Consider the following 27,102-nt stretch of genomic DNA (forward strand, 5'->3'; position numbering starts at 1 on the left):
GCTGGCTGGTCACATTTTCATCTACATGCAAAAGAGAGAAAGAGAAGGAGGGGAGGGGAGAGGAGGGGAGGGAGGGAATGAGAATGAGAGAGAAAACAGAAGAGCAAGTAGGTTATGGCTATAAATCCTCAAAGTGTGCTATAGGTGCCACACTCCCTCAGTAAGGCACCCCTATCTCCCAAATGCTCCCTAACATCCCTAAGCAGCACCACAAACTGGTGACCAAGTGTTCAAACTCATGAACCTATACAGGGCATCTATAAGTCAAACTACCAGAGCAGTGAAAGGACAACTTTGAAGTGAAGTTCCCAGAATTAAATAGCACATGTATGTTAAGAATTCTATAAGGCAGATGTCTGATCTGTGGTTGTGGAGAGCTAACACATTGCAGGGTAGGACCTAAATTTATCTTGAACTATTAGCGCCCTAAATAACCATTTATTCTGTACAATTGACCTAAATTTTATGTGGTCATTGAGCAGGTCCTTTTATGTTGACAAGTCTGGGCAAAAAAAAAAAAAAAAAAAAAAATCTTTTCTCCAGGAGAAGTTCTGACTTGGAACCCTGGACAGTACAACTTGACAGTACAGACCTGGGCTTTCCAGTGTCCTTACCTAATGGATATCTATCCTCTCCCTGACTCTTCCTCTTCTCAATAAGTATGCAGTTTATGTCTTAAGAACCCAACAACTTCAATTCCAAATGGCCTTCCTTCAACAGTGCCACCAGGATTGACCAAACAGGCAAAGGGAGTGCTCAGTTTGACTTGTAGTATGAGAAATTTTCTGAGCATTCACCAATGGAGATCCAGGAGATATAACAGCCTTAGGAACAGAACAGGAAAGAGGATTTTGCCTTATTCAGCTTGAGTCCCCTTCTCAACACAAAGCAGTTCAAATCCTGATCTTGATAAATTATGGAGAATAGTGTCTCAGAGAAGTTGAGAAAGTTATACATAAAGCACAGCTTAGCAATCTGGAACTTTAGTTATACACACCTCTCCTAACGATGCACTAGCAACCCGTTCCCAACCTTGAACATCCATTTGCACCGAATTGTTATCTGCACCCCACTCTAAACAGTGGAATAGGTTTTTCCTTCCTGTAAAGCCTGTTAGACATCAACAGTTTCTATTCAGTCATATTCCAGCTATATAAGAATGGAATCCTAATCCAGTTTGAACTAGTCTTGTGTGTATATGCAACAAGGAAAGATGTGCTCTCAGTGAACTTTTAGGAAGAACACACCATTTAACCATCCTATGACTATGCAAAGTTGGGTGTGCATATGATTAAAATAAAACACATTATAGGAAAGGACGTGCATAGTGACAAATGGCTTACATAATCTGCTCTGTCAATCAAAACAGAGAACCACTGACGCTACATCCTTTAGCAACTAAATGTCTCCTTTTCTGGAAGACCATAGAATGAACCCTCCAAATAATAAGGGCCTTTGAGTGTGCTCACTGATGTGGCCCGCTGTCGGCTGTGTATATCTCTGATTTGTACTATGGCCTTGTTTTGTTGTTAGCTTGCTGTACCTATGCACTGTTATTTCAGTTTCTTGAACAAGAGACCAAGAATGTGGAAACGCCCAGCTCTGAACCTAACAGGCAAAAGCTACACCAAGAGGGTTAAATGAGAGGGCAGAAAGCAGCGGCATCCACTTGATATCAGGCTGGAGGAAAAGTCTTAAACAGTCACCATGGAGGAAACGTCTAAAACAATCATGTAAACATTATTAATGGGAAAAGAAACAGGGGAAGGTCAGAGGGGCGTGGAAACAGCCAAAGTTTAGGGTGTTTAGAAAAAGAGAGCCAGCCCAGAGAAAGAAACCAAAGGTGAATGCAGACCACTAGAGAAAGGATGAACAGGGCGGAGGTGAGGGTGGGTTTCTCTAAGTTCAGGGACAACCTCAAAAGGCTACACCCTAAGGGGGCAAACATGGGAGCGCGTGCATGGGGACACAGCGGGTCCTAGCGCGTCCTCGCAGAGCTCGGCGCGACCGAGGCCAACGGTGGCCACGAGCACGCGCGCTCCCCTACCCGCACCACTTCGGCGGGGGCGGGGCACGGTGGAAGCGGTGACGTCAAGGCAGGGCGCGCGCCTCGGGGCCGCGGACGGAGCCGGGAGGCGGGCGCTGCGCGCGACCGCGGGCGGAGCGGAGGGGCGCGGGGGGCGGAGCGCGGCGCAGCCAGGAAGGCGGGGGAGGAGAGGCCCGGGCGCCGCGCGGCAGCTGGGGAGGGGGCCGTGGCTGGGCGCGAGCGGAACAGCTGATCTGGTTTTCCCGAAGCCAGGGAAGATGGAAGTCGGCTAGCGGCGACTGCGGCGCTGCGGGCGGACCGGCGGGCTGCGCGGCAGGTAAGCGGCGCTGGCCACGGTGCTGCCGGCGGGCGGCGGGCCGGGCGCAGCGGGCAGGTGCGATGGGGCGCGCAGCGCGGGGTCGCCCTGCGCTTGGCCGGGAGGCGAGTGGGCTTGGGCAGGGGCTGCAGGACGCTGGGGGCGCAGGGCTCACACTGCGCGTCTGCATTGCGGGAACAGTTCGGGATCTCGTGGGCGCCACGGGCACCGGCTCCGGCTTCAGCCGGGAGAGGGTAGGGCGCGGCGCTCCCGCTGGCTCCGGCGGCTCCCTCCTGGCCCTTTTCGCGGTTCCGCACTGGAACGTGATGGCAAGCGCGCGGGGACTGGGCCCTCGGTCCGTGGGGGCGCGTTGGGGGTCCGAAGGGCAGGGTTAGCTCAGAGCGGCGCCTGAGGCGGCTTGCACAGGGGCTATGGCTACGTGGGTCACGGTGGCCCCCGCGTACTTCTCTGGGTCTGACTGGCCAGCTGCGAAGGGTTGATGCAATTTGGCTCTGAACCCAGAGGCCTTCCCTAGTATCTCCTCACTGGAGGGGGAAAATTGTATCTGCTGTGCTTTAAGTGCTCCTTTAAATTTGGGAGATGTCAGTGATGTCATCATTAACTAAAACTTTCCTTCATTGGACATAACCGCTCAAGTGTACCCTCCTCCCGACCGGTACAGCTACTGCAGCTCTTTGAGAATCTTAGCCATCGAATTTGCTTCTCTGCGCTCAAAACTCGAAAACCTCATAAAGTGCAGTTTTTATTCTGTTGGCTTGAAGATTAGTACATTTGAGAGAGTGGCTGAAAGAAAATGTGTCCCTACAGGTCTGGAAATCAGCTGATCCAGAGCACACAGATCCATCACGTATGGCAGTACATGCTTGTACCTTGCCTTATCTCTGTTAATGAAAATGACCTGTATGGGAAACACTTCTTTAAAAAAAATTCTATTTAGTGTTGTGTCCAGGCAAAGGCAGACAATGGGCTCTAAGTCGTTGCAGGCCTTGATTGCTTCAGGTGAATCTGAAGGGCTCCTCCATCACCAACATCCCCGTCTAGGGTGTGCCTGGGAGAGGTGCTGGTTACTCTAGGGCTCTTTTAGCACTTGTGTGTCCCACCAGACCCCAAGACCTATCCAAAGCGTTCAAGGAATATAAGAGCCTGAGATCTACACAGCACACCAAGTTCTGGAAGAAAATTCCTCAATAAATGCCAGCAGCATGCCCTCATTTGATTATATGAGTATGCCATTAGTATCTGCTCTTATGGGAACAGCCGAAAGCTAGTTCCCAAGACAGTCCGAACATCTACTTAGGCCCGTTGTATCAAAAGAAGATCTAATAAGAGACCAAAGTATTGATGTTTTTGTATTTAATAATTAATGGCACCTCCTAATTGGTTAAAATAAGGATGCCTTAAATTATTAGTGTGATCATATTGGGTTTGCAAGGAACTTAGTGCCATATGCCACAGGAAGGTTTGAATCTGGAACCCTGGAAATAGTGGTTACTGTAGACTTTTGGTGTTCAGGATGATCGTGAATGCAAATCATTACTTCATGGAGTCTGGCTACATACTAATCTCAACTGTGCCTAGATTCTAGGTAGCAGATGTACCTTTGGGAAGTAAAATTCTGAGACCCACCCCCCACCCCCCCCTCCATTGCTGGAGGAGGAAAGGGAACAGCCACCAGTGAGTGAGCAATGTGTACATCATAGTCTCTGACCTCTTGATAATGTCAAACTTACTCACAGCGGCATGAATAACCCATGGAGTGAAATTGGCCACAGGTACTGCTCTTCTGTGGTATTTCTCTTACACCGGTTGCCTTGTGAACTTGAGCTTGTGTCAGGTGCCAAGATCCTTCTGTGTTTAAAGTGCCTTCAGGGGTGAGTGGTTTTAGTGCCATGGACTGTGGAAATTGAGTCTCCGAAACTATGGTGGCCTTTGTATCCACGGTCTCTCCACCTGTAGACTTGTGAGAATTTATTCGTTGTAACTATGAATACTCAACAGCAACTGTTTCCTCTAGATGTATAGGGATTAGTAACATTTTTCCTGTAACATTTTGAAAACACCTCTGAAATGTATTTAGTTGAGTATTATGCCCTTCATTTCTAAGAAGCCCAAATTGCCTTATCTTGCCATTTTTGTCTGTCCCTCTGGATTTTAAGGTCATTCATCCTTGACTTAGGCCCATAGAATAAAGGCTGAGTCAGCTCCTGCCAAGCCAGCAGGGGGCGTGCTGGATGTGCCTTGACTGTGCCTCTACCAGATGTTTGGAGAGAATTACCAAGTATGTATGTTGGATGGGTGGTTCCTGTGTGTGCATGGATGGGTGGTTTCTGTGTGTGCATGGATGTGTATCTCATGCATAATCTCCTAATTTCTCCTCCCCTACTGTGTGCCCAAGGAATGGAAAACAGAGAGGATATGCACTTGAGTGGCCAGATGTGGGGGCCATCAGTGTGAGCCTTCTGAATTGCCCCTGTCTTTGAAGAATAGCTGTTGGTGCCTACCACGCCTTGAGGCTGAGGACTCATTGATTTCAGGAGTGCTGTTTTGGAGACAAGAGTTGTCCTCAGTGACTTGCAGTCCTGTGTGCTGGTGAGAGCCACCCTTGGCAACCTCCTACTCACAACAGTTGCCCCTGGTGTTCATTTCCAACTGACCAAACCCAGGCTCTCTGTGTTGTGGTACTTCCCAGGTGATCCTGCTTGCCCTCCTTGGCAGAGTTATTAGCCTTGAGGTCTTTCTGATGGAAAAAAAGCAAATGTTTAATCAATGCTAAGCTTTATCCCCTAGAAAATGAGAACAAGAGAAAGTAAACAACTACTTTTTAAAAAATCTTAATGTGGTTGCTATGTCCATAATGTACGCCTCCAGTTATTTGGTCATGTGACCCTGAGAGGCTGTGCCTCATGGGCTGTGAACTCAGATGGCCATGGTCTGCTTGAGGCTTACCTTAGGCAGCTCCTGTGGGCATGCCTCATGACTTCTGTAATTGTTGTAGTGTGCAGCTGTGCTACTGAACCCCAAAGGCTCCTGATGGATCCCACCTACCAAAGTAATTTCTCAGAGCTGGAAAGAAAAGTTTAGTGGACACCACACTAGAGAATTCTCCAGGTACCCTGGCTTTTAAGAATACTTACTACTCCTTTGAAATTGCCTGGAAGACCAAATTACTGGTTTGCCAGGGGGCAAATGGTAATGCTATAGTTTTCAGCTTTCTGCTGGGCCAGGCCTTTTACACTGAGTACTGCAGATGGGCATGGATAAAATGCCACTAGACATTAAAAACAAAGGTTAGCAAATTACTTATAAAGCTACTACTCTATATAGCCGAGGGCAACCAGAGAAAATTCTGCTCAAATAGAATCCAGAAACCTACTGGCACTTAGATGGAAAGAAAATATTCATGTCTCTTTTTATAGTTAATTTGAAAATATTTTGAACCCTGAAAAGAGTATTTGCCCATTGATCAATTGCTCTGTCCCAGAAAGTTTGTGTGTAAGACTAAGAATAGAATGGTCTTATTGCAGACATGACAGAACAATGCCAGGAGAAGCCACCTTTGTTACAATTTAAGGTAGGGTTCGCTTTTACCATTTATAGTAACAGGCAGGTGAAGTGGTCTATAAATGTCTTCAAATCTGAGGGTTGGTGCCTAGTCTTGTAGCATCTTGTTATACCATTGCTTCGTTGATATCTCTAGGTGGCCTGCTTTATTTTTTTCTGAAGGGAAACAGGAGTAGCGGATCTGAGGGAAAGAACGGGGGTGGGTACACTGGGAGAAATAGAGAGAGGGCCAGACTGAGGTTGGGATGTGTTATATGAGAGAATAAAAAAATATATCTAGGGAAGGGCTGGATGCAACCTGTCACCTTGACTATGTAGTGAAGGTGTGTTTCGCTGGCTGGCTTGTACATAACATATCTGAACTAAAGCAGAATTGTGGAGACAAGGATGGGGACCGTATGAACCATGCAGCATCTCTTAGCCCGCCTCTCTGGGCAAGGCACACCTTGATCATGCCCCAGATTCTTCATGACAAAGGAAAACACTTTGCTTCCCACATCCCCAAATGCTTATCTGGTAAAATTGGGAACTCCATGCAATGCCAGTGCCTGCTGCCCTGGCCTTTGCTGTAACCACTCCATTCTCTGAGAACAAAGTACACATGGACACTAACACAGCTCTTACATGTTAAACTAAGCAGACCCATTTTGTAGGTTCAGAGAATTGAGTTTTTCTTCCCAAGAAACTATTTTCTACTTGAGCATAATTTTTCTGTTCCAAGTTTGCCTTACCAATGCTGTGGAAGTGTGATAACTGGATGGCTATAGGTGGCTGGGATTGCCGTGTTTGATTTAGGAAACATAAAATGAGACATTTCCGGTTCATTTCCTTGTCTGTTCTGTTTCGTTCATTTTACTAGCTTACTTCACTTGCAAGTAGTTACAGGATAGCCACCTATACCATGGTGAGGTTGGCTCAAGTTCCTCCTTTACTGAACTAGGTTTGAAAGGCACACTTGGAAGGAGGCTGCCTGACACAGGCACAGATACCTGTCCCAAGTACCAGCTCTGTGTGTGTGTGGGGGGGGAGCCTTTGTTCACTGTCCCCTGAGGTAATGTGCGACCCTTGAAGGTTTGTTCAACTCAATGTCTGCATCGGGCATGCTGGAGAAGAGGCTGCACAGGGCATGCTGTGGGACCCGCTTCCCCAGGCTCTCCTCTGTCCACTCGAGAAGCTGATAGGATTATCTTTGGATTCAGATGGTCAAAATGTCCTCCATGGTTGCAACCCGTTTCTTCTCAATTCCTTCAATGATGATTTGAGACTTGAAACTAGTATAGTATTTATCTGTTCATTTTCCATTGCTATAATAAAATACCTAGAGCTGGGTAATAAGTGTTTTTAAAAAAAAGTAGGCTTATGGGTTTAGGGAATGCAAGCTTTAGATCAAGTGTCCTCTGGTGAAGGCACCCTTGACTGTAGGACAGAAGGTTACAAGAACATGGGCTAATCTCACTTTCTAACAACCTGCTTTCTAGAGAACTAGTCCCTGAGCTCTTCACTAGTCCCTTCTGAAGGTTGTACCCAAGGACATTATCTCTTATCTTGTTCCAGGTCCTCCTCCTTACAATTCAACACATCACTGTTCACACTAAAGGCCAGGTTTCTAGCATGACTTGTTGAGGAACACACTCAAAATACATTTAAACCACAGCAATATTACTGAAGTGCAAACCACACAATCACATGAATCATTTTTCAGACATTCTATCAATGTCTAAAATATGCATTAGTAATATTTTGTTTTCAAAATATATTAATTGGGATACTTGTTTGTCTTTCAATTCATTCCATCCCTTGATAGCATCTTTTTTTTTTTTCAGCAGCAAAACCAAATAGAGCAGATGACTGCTTGGACCTGGTGACCAGCTGTGTGACTTTGGGCACAATCCCTGGTGACCCTATAGGCAGACTACTTCTCTGGACCTTGTGTAGGCTCCATGGATGGAGTAGATAAATTAGGGCTTTGAGAATGTGTGTGTCTCAACTCCAGCCTAGTTTCTTCCCTTTGTTCATTGGTTCCATGACAGTGTGTGCCTAATAACTCTAAGCATTGCTTGTATGAATTGCTTTGACTGGGTTTTTACTTTTTAGGAGAAGAAAGAGGTAAGTTTAGAAAGTAGAAGGTCTTCGATGGCCAAGCAATCCTCATCAGCCATCTCTGATAACAGTCCTTGAAATTCTTTGAAATCAGAGTGGATGGTGAACTCTGAGAATCAGACTGTATCCCCTTCACAGGGTGCTGCTGGTCCCATGTACAGACCTGTACAGCCTTGCTGATTAGGATCATTCTTGAACAGCCTTTCCTGCTCTTAGAGCTGATTAGTCCTTCACAGGAGGAACTAGAAGGTGAGAGGTAAGAGACCAGCATTCTGAAGGTGGAGTCCTGATAGCAGATGCCAAGGAGGGAAGCTGTGATGGCAGACAGGGTGGTCTTGCCATGTTCCCCCCTTGGGTGGTAGTGTGAGTTCCACTACTCCACCCTGAGGGTGTTTGCTTGCATTGTTGGTGCTTTGGGATGCAATTGTACCATGTGTCCTGGGCTTGACTGTAGTGCAGGGCACAGTGGTCATCATGCCATTTCTGGGGTTACACAGACATACATTAAAAAGCTGAAGATCCTTTGCAAATCTGAATCACTTGTTAGATTGAATGAAAGTTATGTGCCTTTCTGTTTAATTTTGTCATTTGAGTGTGGTTTACAGATTGTCAAACTGAAAGGCTTAGGTGGGTTACAAAGATGGGCTTTAGTGTCTGCACACCTTTGTAAAGCTTCTATTCTCTGATGTGTTGCGTGTGACCTTGGCTCAAAGCTCTACTTGATTTTGAAGGCCTGCTTGACTCTAGCTTATCAAGCAGAGCATGTTCTCTGGGTCTGAGCTCCTCCCCTGAGCCATCGACCTGCATCAGGTGAGATTCTTCTAACATAGTTGACTTGCCAAACTGGTAGTCTGGTGGGTGTGTGCTTCAGTAACAGATTCTTACAGTAAAGCACAAATAGGTGAGAGGCTTAGGAGTCCAGGAAGAAGTGGATTCTCTTGATCATCCCATGGCTTAGCCAGTGGGGATTCTTGGAGGAAGATCAGTGTGCTGTGTCACTTACATCACACTTCTTCCCTGCCTCTGGAGCGCCTATTCCCACATGGAGGAAAACTAACAAAGGACCTGCTTTCTGTACAAAGCCCACTGTGGATTTATACTATAGGTCTTAATTTCACAGGTCCACATAAAGAGATGTGTCTGTCTGCCTTCTGTCCCATCCAACTCCATGATTTGATACAAAAAATTAATTCCCTAGTTTTCCCCCAAAGTGGTGATTAGCCAAGGTATGAAAAGCTGGACATGTTGCTGTGAGAGAAAAATGTTAGAAAAATCAGATGTCTCATAAAAGTACTTATTTGCTGACACATTAATAGTTGTGAGAAATAACAAGCCTCAGAATGAGTACTTAGAATTAGCAGGGAGCTGTGTGGATAGCATTCATTCCCCTGCTGGTAGTTAGATCCACCAAAGAAGCCTTAGTCTATCTCGGAGGCACCTTGTTCAGAACAAGCTCCCAGTTCATGTTTGTCAAATGCATTTAGTAGCCCTACGGGAATTGAAATTAGAAATTTAATTATTCTTTCTAGAATTGCTTGGCTCCCATGAGTCTAGAAGCATAGTAGTTGAAAATGTTGTTCATATAAAATTTGAAACACTTAGAATCTTAACTCCCAGTACAATAGCAGACAAAGTTTTGTTTAGATGGTGAGCAACAGTAATAAAAACAGTGTGCTTCATATTTCCATTCCATGTGTCACAGATATTGTACATAGCCACAGGGAACATTAGCTCTGTCTGTTTAATAAGACAACTTACTACACAATAGTTTTTTTTTTTTTTAAATAAGACACAGCAGTTTACTGCATGGTAAACATTAATGTTATGAAAGAGACTCTGGAAGGTCACAGCAATGACTCACATCTGAAACAGTCCTTTAGGGAAGAAAAGAAATGTAATGGAGGAACAGACGGCCATGTTGTGAGTCATTAAAATGATCAATTAGGTGAACATTTTAGACAGGTTGACTTTTTAAGAATCCCTTATCTGAAAACTTGGAGATGGGTAGAGTTTGGAAGGCTTTTCAAATTTGGAACATTTAGTTATATCTAATAGGATGTCTTAGGGATAGGACCCAAGTCCCAACATAGCATTACTCTCTGTTTTGTGTACACTTTATGCATACAGGCTAAACGCTATGTTAAACAGTGCCTTTATTACATTGTATTTAGACCGTAGTATATCACATGGGGCTCAGTATGGAGTTTTCTGCATTGAGTGTCATGTCTACACTAAAATCACTGAAGATTTGGAACATTTCTGATTTTCAGATTAGAGATTTCCAACTTACCTAGAAAAGAGTAGCAGCCATACAGGGAACATGCCTGTACTCAGTGATGGAGTCAGAGGGACATGAATCTGCAGGAACACAGTAAATTCTAGGCCAGCCTGGGCAACATATGACATGTCTCTGTCTCAAAAACCAAACAGACAAAAAATTAAAATATAGTAAAAAATTATAGTATACTTGAAAAAATATAGTAAATTCTAATGCTCGGAATCTTTTCTGCCTCTCTGTTACACACACACACACACACACACACACACACACACACACACACAGAGAGAGAGAGAGAGAGAGAGAGAGAGAGAGAGAGAGAGAGAGAAGGGTGCTGTCTTGCCTTTCTGTAGGGCCCAGCAGCATCCTCCATGTAACATAGGATCCATGTGGATGCTTTAAAAACACTGATGTCTGTGTACCATGCTGGAGGTTTCTATTATCAGGCTAGGTACCCAACAGGATAAATGACAGCAGATGATACTGAGATTGAAAAAACATTGACCTTAAGGAAGGTCCATGTGACTAAAAGGAAGCAGAGAAGTGTCAGGAATCTGGGAAGGGAGGAAGGCTCTCCCCATTCCTGCACAGCAGCTCAGGGGTAGCAGAGATGGGAAATTGGACTCTTTAAGACAGAAGTTGGGAGACATCTGTGAGATGATCTAGTAAAGCTGTCACGCACCAACCAGATTATGATATTATATAACGTAATAATATAGAGTTGGCATAAAAATGTTTGCATTAAAGAGTTTTAGTGTGAACCTCACTAACTACAGTTAATAGCAATGTGATGTACATGCTGTGCTCATTACAGTAAGGGCATACAGTTCAACACCATGCCCTCTGCAGAAGAGTCCCTGTTCAAAATGGAGAATTCATGGCTCTTCCTGCCTCAGGCCTGATGCTCATGATGCACACCCAGGAGCAGTCTCAGGTCAAACTGAGGTACCCCTTTAGCCCAAAGTAGGAAGTATTTATGTGCTTTCTTCCTAATTTGACTCTCTGTTCCCTGCTATGACAGGACCACCCATTTGAATTCACAGAGCTGCTGAGCCCACTAGCAGGAACAATATCAAAATTCCTAATACCTGTGCCCATAATTCCTCATCTTGCCAAGAGACAGTGCCCACCCCACCCATATCAGATTCCCAACAGCAATCTGTGCACCACAAAGCAAGATAAGATAAATCACCCAGGAGCAAATGTCTGGCTTCTCTGTCAGCAGCATTGGTGACCTAAGGTGTAAGAGGACACAGCCTAACCTTTGGGTTGCTTTAAAGGTGCTGGAGAGGCTGTGCAGGAAGGCTTTAAATGGGCAGTGCATAGATCGGTGGAATGCTGGATCCATGGTATAAGTTTAGTTCAGGCTCAGAGCATCTGGATACACCTATAGGAGGAGATGAGTCCATCCAGTCTTACCTTTCATCTCCCTATTTTCACTCCTAGCTGAACTGTTTTTTTTTTCCAATTTTTTATTAGGTATTTTCTTCATTTACATTTCAAATGCTATCCCAAAAGTCCCCTATACCCTCTCCCCCACCCTGCTCCCCTACTCACCCACTCCCACTTTTTGGCACTGGCATTCCCCTGTACTGGAGCATATAAAGTTTGCAAGACCAAAGGGGCTCTCTTCCCAATGATGGCTGACTAAGCCATCTTCTGCTACGTATGCAGCTAGAGACACGAGCTCTGGGGGTACCAGTTAGTTCATATTGTTGTCTAGCTGCACTTTTATACATTGTATAAAACCAAACTTGCTCAAAATATGTTTAACAATGTTCTTATTTTTCTAGATACTTTTCAGAAGCAATAGTCAAAGTCCTGAAGGAAGGTAGAAGGATTGAGTAGAGTAGCCCATCAGGCAACATGGGGAAGTTAGCATGGAGATGTTAGCTGACACATGACCTTGGGGTTGGGGGGGGGGATGGCCCAAAGGAGAGAATGGCCTGAGAGACTGGTGGCATGTTCCATTGCTGAGTGTAGGCCAATATCATCTCTGCACAGCCCCCAAGGAACAGTTCTGTGGAACCAGATGGTTGTTAGGCCATCAGTCCTGTATTCTCACACCTTATCAGTTACCATTTCCCCAAGTCTCAGGCTGGTGATAGATACTTAAGGAGCCCTGTTTATTACTGACTTATCCTTATTGTTTCTAGTGCTTTGCCAATGACTGTCTGCAAACACATCCCATGTTCAGTACCTTGGTTAGATCAGAGTCTATCTGAGGCCCCATCCCACCCTGCCTGCCTTGTCTATATTTGTTCCTTTTGTTGGGTCCCCTAGGGTCCTAGGTTTCTCTCAGGCTAGGCTCATTGTCCTTCTAGGTGATCTTCACACAGTGACCTGAGGGAGGGTGTGTATGCTCCGATTCCCAGAGAGAAGCTCATGAACCCTGAGGCCAGACCTGGCTGAAACACTTAGACCCACCATCGCACACATGACTCACCTTCCATTTGTGCTGTCTCCTGCTGTTAGTTCTAAGTAGAGTCAGTCCCTCTCCCATCTTCAGTGTCTCCAACAAATACAAACTACCTCAATGGTGACAGCAGATCTAAGGCAACACTTGTCAGGTTGGCTATGTTCCCAGCATCTTTTTGGCCAGAGCCAAACCACCTTGGGCAATTAATTCCCTTCCAGTGTGAATGAGACAACTTGGTTCAAGAGGAGAGAATAAGACCTACCCCATCACTGGGACAGTTCCATACTGGAAGAGGAGAGGTCCAGCCATTCCGAAAGATTGTTGTGGGGATAATTCAAAGGTAATTAGCCTTTATTGGCAACTTTTAGAGAGGTGACCTGGAAAATGGGAGGGGTCAGTGGTCACCAGACATGGGACCCACTGGTGCTCCAAAGAGAGTCCAACAAGACCCTCCTTTATTGACTCCTGTAATACTCCAAGACAGTCAATACATTATAGAATCAGAAAGGACAGTCCATACCCTTCATCAATGCAGGGTCGGCCTGTAGGCTTTGCATTTTAGGGAGTACACTAAGGATTGTGCACATAGTGTCCAGTGTGCACCACAGACTTACCTCTTACATAGATTACATGGATGTGTTAACATGTCATGTGGAGCAGGGTAGGAATATTAGGAAGGTGGTTCTGGGTGAGCTCCACTCTGTTCTTAGTGTTTTGAAGATAATCATCTGCTAAATGGGAACTTCTAAGTATCTCCTTAAAAAAAATACTTACACCCACAAGGACAAAACTAGGACACTGACTTCCAGACCCCACACCCTCTCAGTAGGTTCTTCTGAGTACAAGGGAAGGCAGGAGCATGGCCCTTGATTGATGCTGTGAATCAAAGCCATCCTGATTGTCCTTTCATTGTCCTCTCCTTGTCCCATGGGAAATATTTGGACAGATTAGAAGAATCAATTCAGAGGAGGTGGGAGAATAGTAAAATATGTCATTTTATGAGCGTCAGTCCCCATTTCTCTGCCAAGATGCACCACAAGTCATTGCTCTAAATACATACTTTTAGAATGATCTTACAGATGCTGATGTATGTGCCTCAGTTTTCCGAGTTGAAACATACAGACTCATATAGAATTTATTGGACATTGTTATATTTTTAGTCTAGAAATGTGTTATTTTAAATTTTAAAGTATGCAGTATATTTTGGCTTTATTTGACTATGTGTTTTTTTTTTAATTTAAGTGAAATATCTTATTTCCTGGAACATACATTTTTTTCTAAAATATCCCTTCTTTGGTAGCAGCTTGTGGCTATCATTACTTAACTCCCCCTTAGGTATGGTAGCTCCTACAGCAGACCCCTGTGTATATGAGAAAATGTATCCTCTCACTCCCTGGCCAGCCAGAACATATCTAGGTTGTCAGAAACGAAAGGAAATGGATTTGGAGAGTGTTCCCAGTATCCATCCATTCACTATAAAGTTGGGAAAAATCTGTGCAATGTCTGTTTGGTTGCCTTTGCTGTTTACCAATGTGTTTGTTGTTTGCTAACTGCTGTGCTTTGAAACTTGCTGTAGACCCCCTTAGGCTTTGGCGAGGACTAATATGCCTGCCAACTCTTCCTTTGGCTTCCCATTTATTTCCCCTGTTTTATAATTTATAAATTCTCACTTTTTGAATAACCTGCTTTATGTCTCAGGTAACTTCACTTACTGGTTTTTGCTCTTAGGGTTTTTTATTGAAAATTTATGCTATATGTCTTAGTCAGGGTTTCTATTCCTGCACAAACATCATGACCAAGAAGCAAGTTGGGGAGGAAAGGGTTTTTTTTTTTTTTTTTTTTTTTTAAAGATTTATTTATTTATTATATGTAAGTACACTGTAGCTGTCTTCAGACATTCCAGAAGAGGGCGCCAGANGATGGTTGTGAGCCACCATGTGGTTGCTGGGATTTGAACTCTGGACCTTCGGAAGAGCAATCGGGTGCTCTTACCCACTGAGCCATCTCACCAGCCCGAGGAAAGGGTTTATTCAGCTTACACGTCCACACTGCTGTTCACCACCAACGGAAGTCAGAACTGGAACTCAAGCAGGTCAGGAAGCAGGAGCTGATGCAGAGGCCATGGAGGGATGTTACTTACTGGTTTGCTTCTCCTGGCTTGATCAGCTTGCTTTCTTTTAGAACCCAAGACTACACCCCAGAGATGGCACCACCCACAAGGGGCCCTTCTTCCTTGAACGCAAATTGAGAAAATGCCTTACAGCTGGATCTCATGGAGGCATTTCCTCACCTGAACCTCCTTTCTCTGTGATAACCCCAGCCTGTGTCAAGTTGACTCATAAAACCAGCCAGTACAATTGACCCCTTGTCAACTTGACACAAACACATCACTATTAAGCCTCAACCCTTACTTTCTTATTCATCCACAAGATCTAAATAACCTTAAAAGTCCCACAGTCTTGATATATTAAAAGTTCAATCCCTTTAAAATATCTAATATCTTTTAATATTAAAAGTCTTTTTAAAATTCAAAGTCTCTTTAACTGTGGGCTCCACTAAAATATCTTCTTACTTCAAGAGGGAAAAATATCAGGGCACAGTCACAATCAAAAGCAAAATTAAACTCCAGCCATCCAATGTCTGGGATCCAACTCATGATCTTCTGGGCTCCTCCAAGGGCTTGGGTCACTTCTCCAGCCCTGCCCTTTGTAGCACACACCTTGTCTTCTAGGCTCCAATGCTGCTGCTGTTCTTGGTGGTCATCTCATGGTACTGGCATCTCCAAAACACTGCTGTCTTCCACTGTAACTAGGCTTCACCAATAGCCTCTCATAGAATCTCTTCATGGTGCCTGGCCTCAACTCCTTTGCATGACTCTCTTCAAGCCCTGGTTATCAATTTCAACTGAGGCTGCACCTTCACCAGTGCCTTCCATGACCTCTCACAGTGACAAGCCTCAGCTGCTCTTCAGGACCCCTTCATGCCTTCAAAACCAGTACCACCTGGGTGACTCTTACACTTTACCAGGTCCTGCTGCAGCATGAGGTACAACCTTGGCTATCTCTGGAACACAGCCTCTTTGTGCACTCAAAAACCACTTCCCAGAAGATGTCACCTCGATGATGCAGGTCTCTTCTTAATCACTGCTAATTTCTTAGCTCCAGCTAACCAGCATCAATAGTCCCAGTAATGCAAAAGTTTTGCTTTAGTAGTTCTGGTATCTTGTTAACCACAGTTGATTCTTCAGCCCCAGCTAACCAAAACTACAGAATCTTCACAATCAAATCAGCAATGGTCCTGATAAAAGTCTTTAATCTTCCCTCTGAAATTTAACCAGCTAGGTCTCCATCTTCTGCACTGTTCTCAACATTATCTTCCAAGCTCCTGCAGAACATCACACAAAGCTCTTAACATCCCAATGGCTCTTCTATCTCAAAGTTCCAAAATCTTTCCATGGTACTCCCCAGAACATGGTTAGGTTGTCACAGGACTAACCCACTCCCAGTACCAAACTTCTGTATTAGTCAGGGTTCTCTACAGTCACAGAACTTATGGGTAGTCACCATAGAGTAAGGGAATTTGTTGATGACTTACAGTCTGCAGTCCAACTCCCAACAAAGGTCAGCAGCAGCTATGAATGGAAGTCCAAGGATCTAGCAGTTGCTCAGTCCCACAAGGCAAGCAGGTGGAGAAAAGAGTAAATCTTCCTTCTTCCAATGTCCTGATGTAAGTCTCCAGCAGAAAGTGTGGCCAAGATTAAAGGTGTGTGCCACCAAGCCTTTAATTCCAGACGACCTTGAACTCAGAGGTATCCCTGTCTTAATCTTCTGGAATTCATAGCCACTATGCCTCAAGATCTACATGCCAAGATCCAGGTCAGGAAATTGTATCTTTTAGCCTCCAGATTAGGATCACTGGTGAGCCTTCCAATTCTGGATTGTAGTTCATTCCAGATATAGTCAAGTTGGCAACCAGGAATAGCCACTGCACTATATATTCTGATCATGGATGGGTTTCTCTCCCCCATCTCTTCCCAGATCCTCTCCATCTCTTCACCCACCCAAATTGATGTCTTCTTTCTCTGTAGGAAAGAACGAAATAGACAAATACAAAACAAAACAAAAAACAACTTAAAAAAAAAAATAAGAAGAAACACGTCCACACACAGAAACAAATCCCATAAAAATACTAACAGCTCTCCTCTTTAACACTAGTTTTATATGCTTATTTCTTAGTCTTCATTTTGCCCAGTTTACTTTTCAGTTGTTCAGTGTTCATTTTAGACTTCATTTTCATCCTCCTGCTCTGTGTCAGGGTTCCTTGCCCTCTTCTCAAATGCACAACAGTCCCCACTTAGAGAATTGTTACAGACGTGGCAGTATCTCTTACCTGGTCATCAAACTGTCAAGTTACATCATTTTCTGTAAGATTAAATGGAAACATTTATTTTGCCTTTACCCATGAGTGACCGAGTGTTACTGTGCAGAAAGTCACAGTCAACCTGTTTTCTTCTCTGAATACTTATGGTTCTAGGAATTTCCCTAGGATGCTTGTGGAAGCGAATCAGGTTTTTGTTTTTGTTTTTTTCTATCAGTTTCTTTTAAACCTAGTAGTGTAGCCTGGTAATAAGACAAAACTCACTTTATCTCAGAAGATTTTTTGTATTATGTCATTAATATTTCTTCTTCTGTTAATAACTCAATAATTTTAACATCATGTAAATAGTTTCTTTTTGTGTCTTGTCTATGTCATCTCTTCAATGAACTCTATATTTTATATATGCCCCTATCTTGTTCAATTTCTATTTTTGTTGATTATCTTTATTTTATTTATTTATTTATTTATTTTTGCTTCTAATGTGGCTTTTACATTTGTCCTGTTTATTTTTAGTTTCTTTCCCAACCTGTGTATCTTTTTGGTTGGTTTATCGAAATTCTTCTTTGATTTTTTTTTCTGTTTTGTGGAGCATATGCTATGCTGGACAATAGCCCCTCAAACATATCAATATTTCTCTCCCCTGAACTTGTGAATGGAACACCTTGCAAGACAGAGGATCATGGGATTTTCCAAGCCCAAGTTGAATTTAGGACCTAGATTGCTAATTGGCTGATTTTAAACTGGGACGTTTTCAGCATAATTCTGAATTGCATTCTTGTGGCTCTCACCCATCACCAAAGCAAATTCTCCTTCCAACAGAGGAAGACCATTACAGAAAACCACAACTGTTCAAAATGCAGAGAGCAACTGTGAAATACAGCACCTGCACCTAAGCCTCAGGAAGCATAGTGGCGGAGTGGGCAAAAAGGCTGTAAGAGCCAAGAAAGTCTGCTGTATGGGTACGTCCCTTAGAAATGACGTGAAGATATAGTCATGGTACCTTAACAATATGGCTTCCTAGACAAGATCTAAACAGGAAGAACACCAGTAAACATGCTAACATGGAAAGGAGCAATCTCACAGGGTCCCACTCTTAAACAAATAAGTCCAAGCAACAATGGAATTCGGAGGGTGGGAGAAATACTCTTTCCCACCCAGAGATGAGCTCCCTAATTCAGATCATCTTATACTAAGTAGTCAGTCCTGAAATCGCATAAATACATATAATGCCTAAGTGGATTCAGTGGGATATATATATATATATATATATATATATATATATATATATGTATGTATGTGTGTGTGTGTGTGTGTGTGTAAAACAATAACAGTTAAAGTGGTGATAGATTTGTAAAGGGCCATGGGAAGAGTTGGAGGGAGGAAAGAGGGGGCAAAATTATATAAATTATATTTATTAACTTCAGAAATATCAAATGGGGAGTTTTTTTCTAGGTTGCCTGCTTGCATATGCTTGTGTGTCAACAGGGTCTTTAGTAGAGGTAGATGGAGGGGGGCAGAAGAGTAAGGACTTAAGAGATGGTTACATGAAAGGAACTGTACCTGACACTGTTGAAGGAAGAGGACTATGAATCAAAGTGATGGCTGCCTCTGGAAGATGGAAAGATCAAGAAAAAAATGCATTCCTATGATGGGCGTGGTAACAACCCCAGTCTTTTTCTCCTAATATATCACTTTGGTTGGCCAGGGAGGTACGAAGCTGTGATTAAATATAATCCTTAAGACAGGAAAAGGATCCTGGACCATGCAGTGTGTCTCAAGTCATCACAAGAGACAAGCATGGCAGAGCTGGAGAAGGAGATGTGACAATGTGACATTGGAGCAGAGGTGATGATGCATTTCTTAGAAGGACTCATGAGCCAGGGGCCTTGAAAAACTGTAAATGGTCAAGGAGCAGCCTGGAGGCAAGCTGCGCTTCCCAGGGCAGTTTTAAGTCAGGGAGACCAGTTGTAGACTTCTGACCTCCTTAAATCCAAGAAAATATGCTTCTGTTGTAAGCCATGCATTTCATGGTAATTTGTTATAGTGGTGATAGGAAACCAATAGAGAGAATGGGGAAAATTCTCTCCTTTGTTTTTCAAAATATTTTAAATTGAAAATAGATTCTTCTCTCATACGATACATCCTGACCACTTTCCCCTCCTTCCACTCTTCTCAGCGTGTGCATGCACACGCACATGCACACGCACACATGTGTGACTTTTTCTTCTCTCCTCCAGATCCACTCCTCCTCCATTTCCTCTTCAGTAAAGAACAGGCCTCCAAGAGACTACAGCCAAACAGGACAAAACACGATACAATAAGACAAGACATAAACCCTCACATCCAGGCTGGAAAAGGTAACCCAACAGGAGGAAGAGAGTCCCAAGAGCAGGCAAAAGAGTCAGAGACACACCCATCTCCACTGTTAGTAGTCCCACAAAACACCAAGCTAACAGCCATAAAATATATGTAGAGAGGACCCATGAGACCCATGGCTTGCCACTTCAGTCTCCGTGTGCCGGTGTGAGCCCTCTATAGTTAATCAGCAACTGGTTCTCCTGGTGTCCTTCACCCTTCTGACTCCAAGATTCCAGACCTGATTCCTTTGAGTGTTTTCCCATTTGCTTTTACTCTTTGCATGCTGGAGATTCTGTGGCTTCAGGAAATATTCACTATGATTGGGTGTTTGTTTTGGAGTGAGGGTGGGATGAAGGTAGGTCAGGGTGTGATTTGTGTTGTGTAGAGTATTTCCTCTGAATAGATTTCTTCTGCTCAAGGCAGGGCACATGCCTTGCTTAAGTGTTTACGTTGGAAATTGTTGCTGAAGGTCTTTCCACTGTTGCTTTTCTCTTACATTTGTTGCCTTCCTTTTGCCCTGAGCAAAGTCCAGTCCATAGACACAGTGGCCTTGCTCCCAAGGCTCCACAGCTTAACATGATGTAACTCCAGTTACATCATGGCCTGGTCATTTTCTCCAGCATAACTTGTGTGTTGCCTGCCTGGAATTCAGAGGTGACTCTGGAGTTGCTGTATGTATCTCTTCTTGGCTTCATTGGTCTAATGCTTACTTGGTGGTTTGTGGTTTGTGGTCATGTCTGCTTGATTCATTGGAGGTGGAATATATTCCTCTTTCTGGTTTTCTTTCCTTTTTTACTGTTTTGGGGCTTTCAAAGGAAATGTGGAGGAGTAAATTGTTCACTAGGTGCTGGGCAGCTTCTATGAGGTGGGTGACTGTGTGCATGTTCAGGGTTTTGCTTTTCAATTTGGGGGACACCTTGTGCTTTGAGAAAGAGAAATGGGTCATCATTTGCAAGGGGGCTGGGCACTGTTTGGTAACACTGGGGTAGAGTTGTATTTCACTCTTGAATGCTTCTTCACAGAAACCCTTCTGTTACATTAGACAAGCTATTGTACTAGAGATTTGGCATCCCAGTAGCCAGGCTGGCCCCTCCTTGCACAGCAGCTTGGCGGAAAGGGAGGCAGGCAAGTACCACACTGGGCATCTGTAGTCCTCCTCTCAGGCCACCAAGTACCCTGCCTAGTTCACGTGGTCTTGGAATGAACCAAATGTGCCTAGAGTCCAAGTGACCTTTTGGATCCAATACATAAAACCTTGAATGAACATTTACTGCCATAATAATTTCATTAACTCATTAATTTATATCCTTTAGTTTATTCTGTAATGTCTAAGTAGCATAATGGGCTACCACTGGTTGCCAGGTGCTTTGCCTACATTATCTAGTTAAGTTGCATAGCCTCCTGTAAGTGAAATATAGTGATAAATCAACTAAGTGGCCAGTTGTTGGTTTCCTCTTTTACTCTGCATAAACTGTCTTTCTAAACATCATTTAATTCTTATATCAAGGGGATACTTTTTCTGGGTTAGTTAGAGCTTGCTTTATGTGTTCACTAATTAACTGTACATGCACATGTGTGGATCCAAACTGTTTCTATCTGTTTGTTTGTAGGTTTGTTTGTTTGTTTTGCAGTGTAACTTATATTTGTTTAAAATAATTTAAATACTTGTATGTTAAAAAAAAACTAAGGTTTTCAGAATCTCTTTAAAGATTATGGCATCTTAGAAGTAGGATATCTTCAGTTCCAAGGAATAAGGGGTGATGGGGATATTGCTCCAGCCTAACCTGATATGGGCTCCTTTGTGCAGTCATTTCAGTATCTCTAGGGCACCTGCCAGCCAACTGGTGTAGATGGGATGGAGCAGCTTCCCTTAATGGCTTCTGTTGCTGGAGCTGCCATATTTTAAAAAGACAGTGAGCTGAAGCTCAGCATATTTTTGCATGCTCTCTCTCTCTCTCTCTCTCTAAGTGCCTCCTGGTCTTTAGAATATACTGGGTCTCTCACCCCTGAAATGAAGAATTGATGGACCATGACTTCATAGAAGCTAGGAGTCTGAGTTCTAGCATCTCTGTCAGCAGGAGGTCTGTAGAATCTAGGGATGGGTTCAAATGATTGACTCCATCACAGTGCTGGTACAAACATGGAGAAGCAGGAGATTACAAGCAGGCATTTGGAAAGGACTGTATCCCACCTCTGTACAACCAGAAAGACTGAGGATGTAGAAAATGAGGCTGTCCTGAAGTCTGTTATCTGAGGAGATAAGTCACATCTCTGGGCTCTCTGGGGCCCCCTCTAGTAGAGGACACATACCTGTCATCAGTCCCAGGACAGGTTAGGTGTAGTTTTTCACAAGCTTCCCTGTCACCACATGTCTTTCCTTCCCTTCCCTACATGCAGCCACTTATTGGCCCTTTCACCGTATGCTTTCTTCCATCTTTCTTGTCACCCTTCCCTCGAATCCCCTATGGTACTTCCTCAGTAGTTCATTCAGCATTGCCTGCTTTACCATTCTGCCCTCTGTCTAGTCCACCACATCAGGTCCACTGTCAGACCATTTGCTTTGCCTTTGGATTCTGTGATAAGCTCAGGCATTTCCTCCATTTCCCATCACTCTGGTCTTTTTAATGATATAATACTTAGGAATTTGGACACTTTTCAAAACACTTAGATCCGTCAAACAAAGTGTTATTTTATAGTCTCCAAGAAAACATGGATCATCTATCCCCTGAATTGCTTTCGGGGGTGGGGGAAGGTTATGGATTGATGCCTTGTCCTATTTTCTGAACTTGTCTATTTGCCTGTGTTTGTATAGTTGCTGGTGTGTGTGTGTGTGTGTGTGTGTGTGTGTGTGTGTGTTTCCTTGCTTGATTACAGCTGCTTCCTCAAGATGGGTTTTGTTTCTGTCAGGCCCCCAAATATCTTGTGGTCACTTTGTATGTTGACCCTTGAGTTAGAGGGTTTGGATACCAAGTGACACTTTGAACGGAGGGTCCACTCTGGCTGAACAGTTTTAAAAAATTATCAAAGTGTGGTTGTGTGTGCCAGGACATAGATTTTCTGTGGTATGTGTGAGTGAGGTCAGGTAAGACAAGAAAAGGAGTCGGGGCTCTTTTTCAACCAAGTAATTGAACTGGAGGCATCAAGCTTCAGCCCCTTTACCTGCTGAGTCATTTAAATAATCCTCTGGCTGCTGAGTCATTGATATAGTCCTCTGGCTGGGCCTTTATTGGTGTGTCTATAAATGGGGGTTGTAGGAGTATTCTGTATATATTAGAGGTACAATGAATGTGGACATAGGACAGAGCTATCTATAAACCAGATGTTCTGGGGGCCCGTGTATTGGTGTTAAACAGTTATAAATTATTTGGGAAGTGGATCCATGAATATATGGGTCAGGAATGATATACTCATGTGGCAAGGCTTGTGAAAACCCAGTGGTCACTTATCAGACCTGCCCAAGGTTTGGGCTCATCAAAGGGCTCTGCTGACTAAACTGAGACAAAAGATGTGTTGCTTTTCCTGTAAGTCTGTTTTCTTATTATTACATCAAAAGATTGAAAATATGCCTTTAATTCCAGTACTCTGGAGGCAGAGGTAGGCAGGTCTTTTCTCAATTTGAGACTAGGCTGGTCTACACAGTGAGTTCCAGGAAATCCAGGGCTACATTGAAAGATCCTCAGATAGATAAACAGACAATCAAAATGCCAATCTCTAGATGGAAGCCAGCATGTGACACATTGGGGTATGACTGAGTCAGAGAAGAGAAAGGAGGATGGGTCTAAAGTCGGTTGAGTGATTCATAGCTATTTGAGATCTTACAACTTCTGCAAGCTCAATTATAGCCATTTTTTAAAAAAAACAACAGAACATTTTATAAGTTCTGAGTTAGATACCCCCTCAAGTAGGCTGACCTGTGTGTACTCTTCGTCTCAGTCATACAGTATATGGCTACTGTGGCCCTGCTTTGGCTTCAGGCTTTCCCTAGGTGCCCAGTGTTGCTTTCATTCAAAGCTCTAGCCTCTATGTCCCCTCAGTGACCTCCTTCTGTAGTCCCCACCCCCAACCCCTGCTCCTGGACTTCTCCCTGCAGGCATGAGACTCAATCTATAGGTCATGGCCTCCTATCACAGAATGAATAGCCTCCAAAACCCTGTGCCTGTGAAGTCTGAGGTCCTGAAGAACTGGTTGCAGTCTTTTCACCACAGGACACTTTCATCAAGGTCATGCTGCTTGCTTAGCTTTCTTCATGAAGCTGCTCTCACAATGTAGCTCCTGACACCTTCTGTGCCCGTCATAACTCTGCATGGCTGCCCTAGACCCATTCTATATGCAAATTTGGAAATCCAAAATTATTTTAATGCTTCCTTAGAGTGGAGTGCACATTATTAAGCCACCCGGAGGCTTCAGAGATAGCCTTCTTCTCCAGCAATAAATGGTAGGAACACTACATGTTGCCTTTAGCAGAAGATCACCCTCATTTTGCTTGCTCCTTACTGTCCTACTGCATGCCTCCTCACACGTGGCATATGGCATTACTCATTTCTGAAGAATTCTCAGCACCACTTAGGTGTGTGCAATGGCCACTGTTCTTCTGTGAATTGGTAAGGAGGTGAGATTTTCTCAGGAGCAATTAGTCCTGATAATGTTTTAAAGGGTCAAACATATATGAAAAGTTCCCCTGTAGTTTGATCAACCTTTGCATACTCTGTCTGACATGCAGTGCCAGCTTCCGTACAGACTCAGCCAAACATGCATTCAGGCGCTCACCAGATCACCTAGGCACTGGGCTTCTGTATAGGGGAGGGAAGAGACTGGTCTCCACTATTTTGTCCAGCAGGGACTAATGACAACTCTCAGTTATTTTGTGACTTCTATCTCTACCATTAATCTCTTGCTAATAATAATTTTAAAGTAGCCATTGGAAAGGAAATAATCATGTGTGCAGAGAATGCTTCATCCAGTTAGTATATTGTTGATTTTCTTGGTAGGCTTGTGTACACATGTGTGCATGGGCTGGTAGATATCGTTCCAGAACTGCGTCTCCACCTCATTGAAGCAGACATCTCATTGAGCTTGGAGCTAGCTAATTCTGCTAGACTGGCTTGCCAGAAATCCCCAGGGATCCTCCATCACTCCCTCCCCAGGTCTGGGATTATAAACAAGTTACTGTGCACAGCTTTTCCATGGATGCTCAGGATCTGAGCTCAGATCCTCACATTTTTAGTGCAAAGCACTTTACCTGTTGATCCATCTCTTCAGCACCCCCAGGTGTTGTTTTCTTTCTTGAGCATGCCATTCAATATCCTGCTCAAATGAAGGTTTTGGTGGCTACACAGCCCTACACGGGAGTGAGTGGGTTGTGGTTGGTGAAGGGATTATTGATTGAGGCTTTCCCAGGGAGGTATGGTGGCTCTCATGTGGATGTGCTCCAGGAAGAAACTCTGAATCACTCCTGCAGCCTGACAGGTCCTCTTGAGCTGTAGTCCCTGGCCGTTGCTGTCTATGTTGTCACCAACTGCCCTCCATTGCAGTGAGTTTTTGGCTGCACAGCTTTGTGCTCCTGGGTGGGCCACACTACGAGTCACCCACCCAGGGTCTCTTTGGATCCGAGGATGGAAAACACACACACACACACACACACACACACACACATGCATGTGCATCAGTTAGTTTTAAAATGCTTTAGCTACCTCAAAGGCTGGGTACTCCTAAACCTTTCCATGCTACCCCAGGCCCAATCGGGGAAGTAGCCACTAACCACTTACCTGTAGTCTCACATGGTTGAGTAGCTTGATCTCCTACCACTACTGCATCCCATTTTTCTTCCCCCAGTCCTGGTAATTCTCTCTGTGTCCTACCTTTGCAACTCTAAGTGTCCTGCCCTGTGCCCAGCCATTGGCCACTGGCATCTTTGTTGATAGATCAAAAGCCAATTGGGGACAAGGACCTTCAGCATCTGGACACACAGATTCAAAGCATTAGCACCAACACCCCCTACCTCAACCCTATCATCTAGAAAATCCTGTGGCTCCCTCACTACGTTTTTTGGTCTGATTTCGGTAGTGTTCTTATTCTAGCTTTCTGAACTAGGTCCTTGGCAGCACATCCAAAATGTTGACAATCCATTTTCTCTGAGCCTTTATGAAAAAGAGAGGGGATAAGACTGGCTAGTAGGTCAAGTTGTACCTGAGATGAGATGAGCCTTCCTGAAAGTGGCATTCCGAGGAGTTTTGAACTGGGAAGTATTAAAGAGTTAGTTAAGCATTTGGGAAGAAGCACAAGAAGAACAAGAAGCACAAGAAGAAGCACAAGAAGGACAGTAGAAAATGGAATCTGGGAGGATGTGGATTACAGATTTGCAGGGTTGTATGTGAGGCTGGAGAGCTTGACCAATATGGAGGGGGAAGATCAGCAGCTGTAAGATGAACTCTGTACCCATGCCAAGGCTAGGCTCCAGGCATAGTGCTCCCACACTGATGTCAGAGGCTCTTCCGCCCATATTGGGAGCACACTCCAGCAGATGTGTGAGGTCAGACACTATGCTGCCCTGTACACAGAGCCAGGTATAGGAGTGAGGTATGTGCAGAGGTGCTGTCAGGGTCTTAGAAGGAAAGAACTAGATGTCATACTCTCCAAGCTGGTCTCTCCTTAGTCTGTCACTCACTGGGTGACCCAAACATCATAGCCAGTCTTGGAATCTACAAATGCTGGCCCTGTCTGGAGCCATCTGCCTATCTTCCTAGAATATGTTATATAATCCAAGCCAGCATGCAGCTAGCTCCAGAGAGGACAGGAGCAGAGCAGTGGGTATGTGGGAACGTCAGACTGGCCAGATGGTTTTTCATGCATGCTGGTTCCTGTTTTGTATATTTGAGGGCCCCAGAAGATGGGGAATTTGTAAACTCTTTCATTTTGAGACACTGAACCTGTGCAGAGTCACCTGGGAAGCCACATTTATGCTTTCCCTTGGAAGTAGTAGGATTCCCTCCTTTGCATGATGGGGAACAGCTGGCATAATGATGTCATACTTGTTATCGTTATTGTTTTAAAACAATCAGTAAAATGGGAGCAGAGAGATGTTAGGAGGCAAGAAAGTAGCCTGCTTCTACACTGTCCCAGGGGCACACCACTAAGGAGGCTGCTGACCATAGGCTGTGTGAAACAGAGCCAGTGCAGCAAGCTTTCTGCTTGCAGTGGACTGTCTGACATGAGCTATGGGACATGACTCCTTATGACAGCTGTCCAGGATGTCTCTCTCTCTAGCCCATTGGTGGGGGCACAGCCTGTGCTGTGGTTCCTGAGTCAGTGTGTGACACTCTGAGAGATGGCTCCTGGCCTGGCAAAGCCTTCCTTCTCTGTCACCTGAGGATCCCACCTAGCTATCTATCTGGCACCAAGTAATTGCTTTATGGAAGGCTGGAAGTGTTTGCTTTCATGTTTGATATTTTTATGCAGCAGAATGTACCAACCCTTTAAGTGGTACTGGGCAGAGGTGCCCACAGTAGTTCTGGGAGGTGTGCTTGAGGACCCAGAAGATACCTGTGTGTACCTTTGGATAAAGCTGACAAAAAAGAAAGAAAGAAAGAAAGAAAGAAAGAGAGAGAGAGAGAGAGAGAGAGAGAGAGAGAGAGAGAGAGAGAGAAGGA

General features: G+C 44.2%; 1 protein-coding gene across 3 annotated transcripts in view; it reads left to right on the top strand.

The window, feature by feature from the left end:
- Positions 1–2,232: 2,232 nt before the first annotated feature.
- Otud7a (OTU deubiquitinase 7A) overlaps positions 2,233–27,102 on the top strand; it is a 302,969-nt gene continuing 278,099 nt past the window's right edge. For all 3 annotated transcript variants that reach the window (XM_029480172.1, XM_029480170.1, XM_029480173.1), the window contains exon 1: positions 2,233–2,363. The gene's annotated coding sequence lies outside the window, so the exon portion shown is untranslated. The remainder of the gene's footprint in view (positions 2,364–27,102) is intronic.

This window comes from Mus caroli, chromosome 7 (assembly GCF_900094665.2).
Source record: "Mus caroli chromosome 7, CAROLI_EIJ_v1.1, whole genome shotgun sequence".
Taxonomy (NCBI): Eukaryota; Metazoa; Chordata; class Mammalia; order Rodentia; family Muridae; genus Mus; species Mus caroli.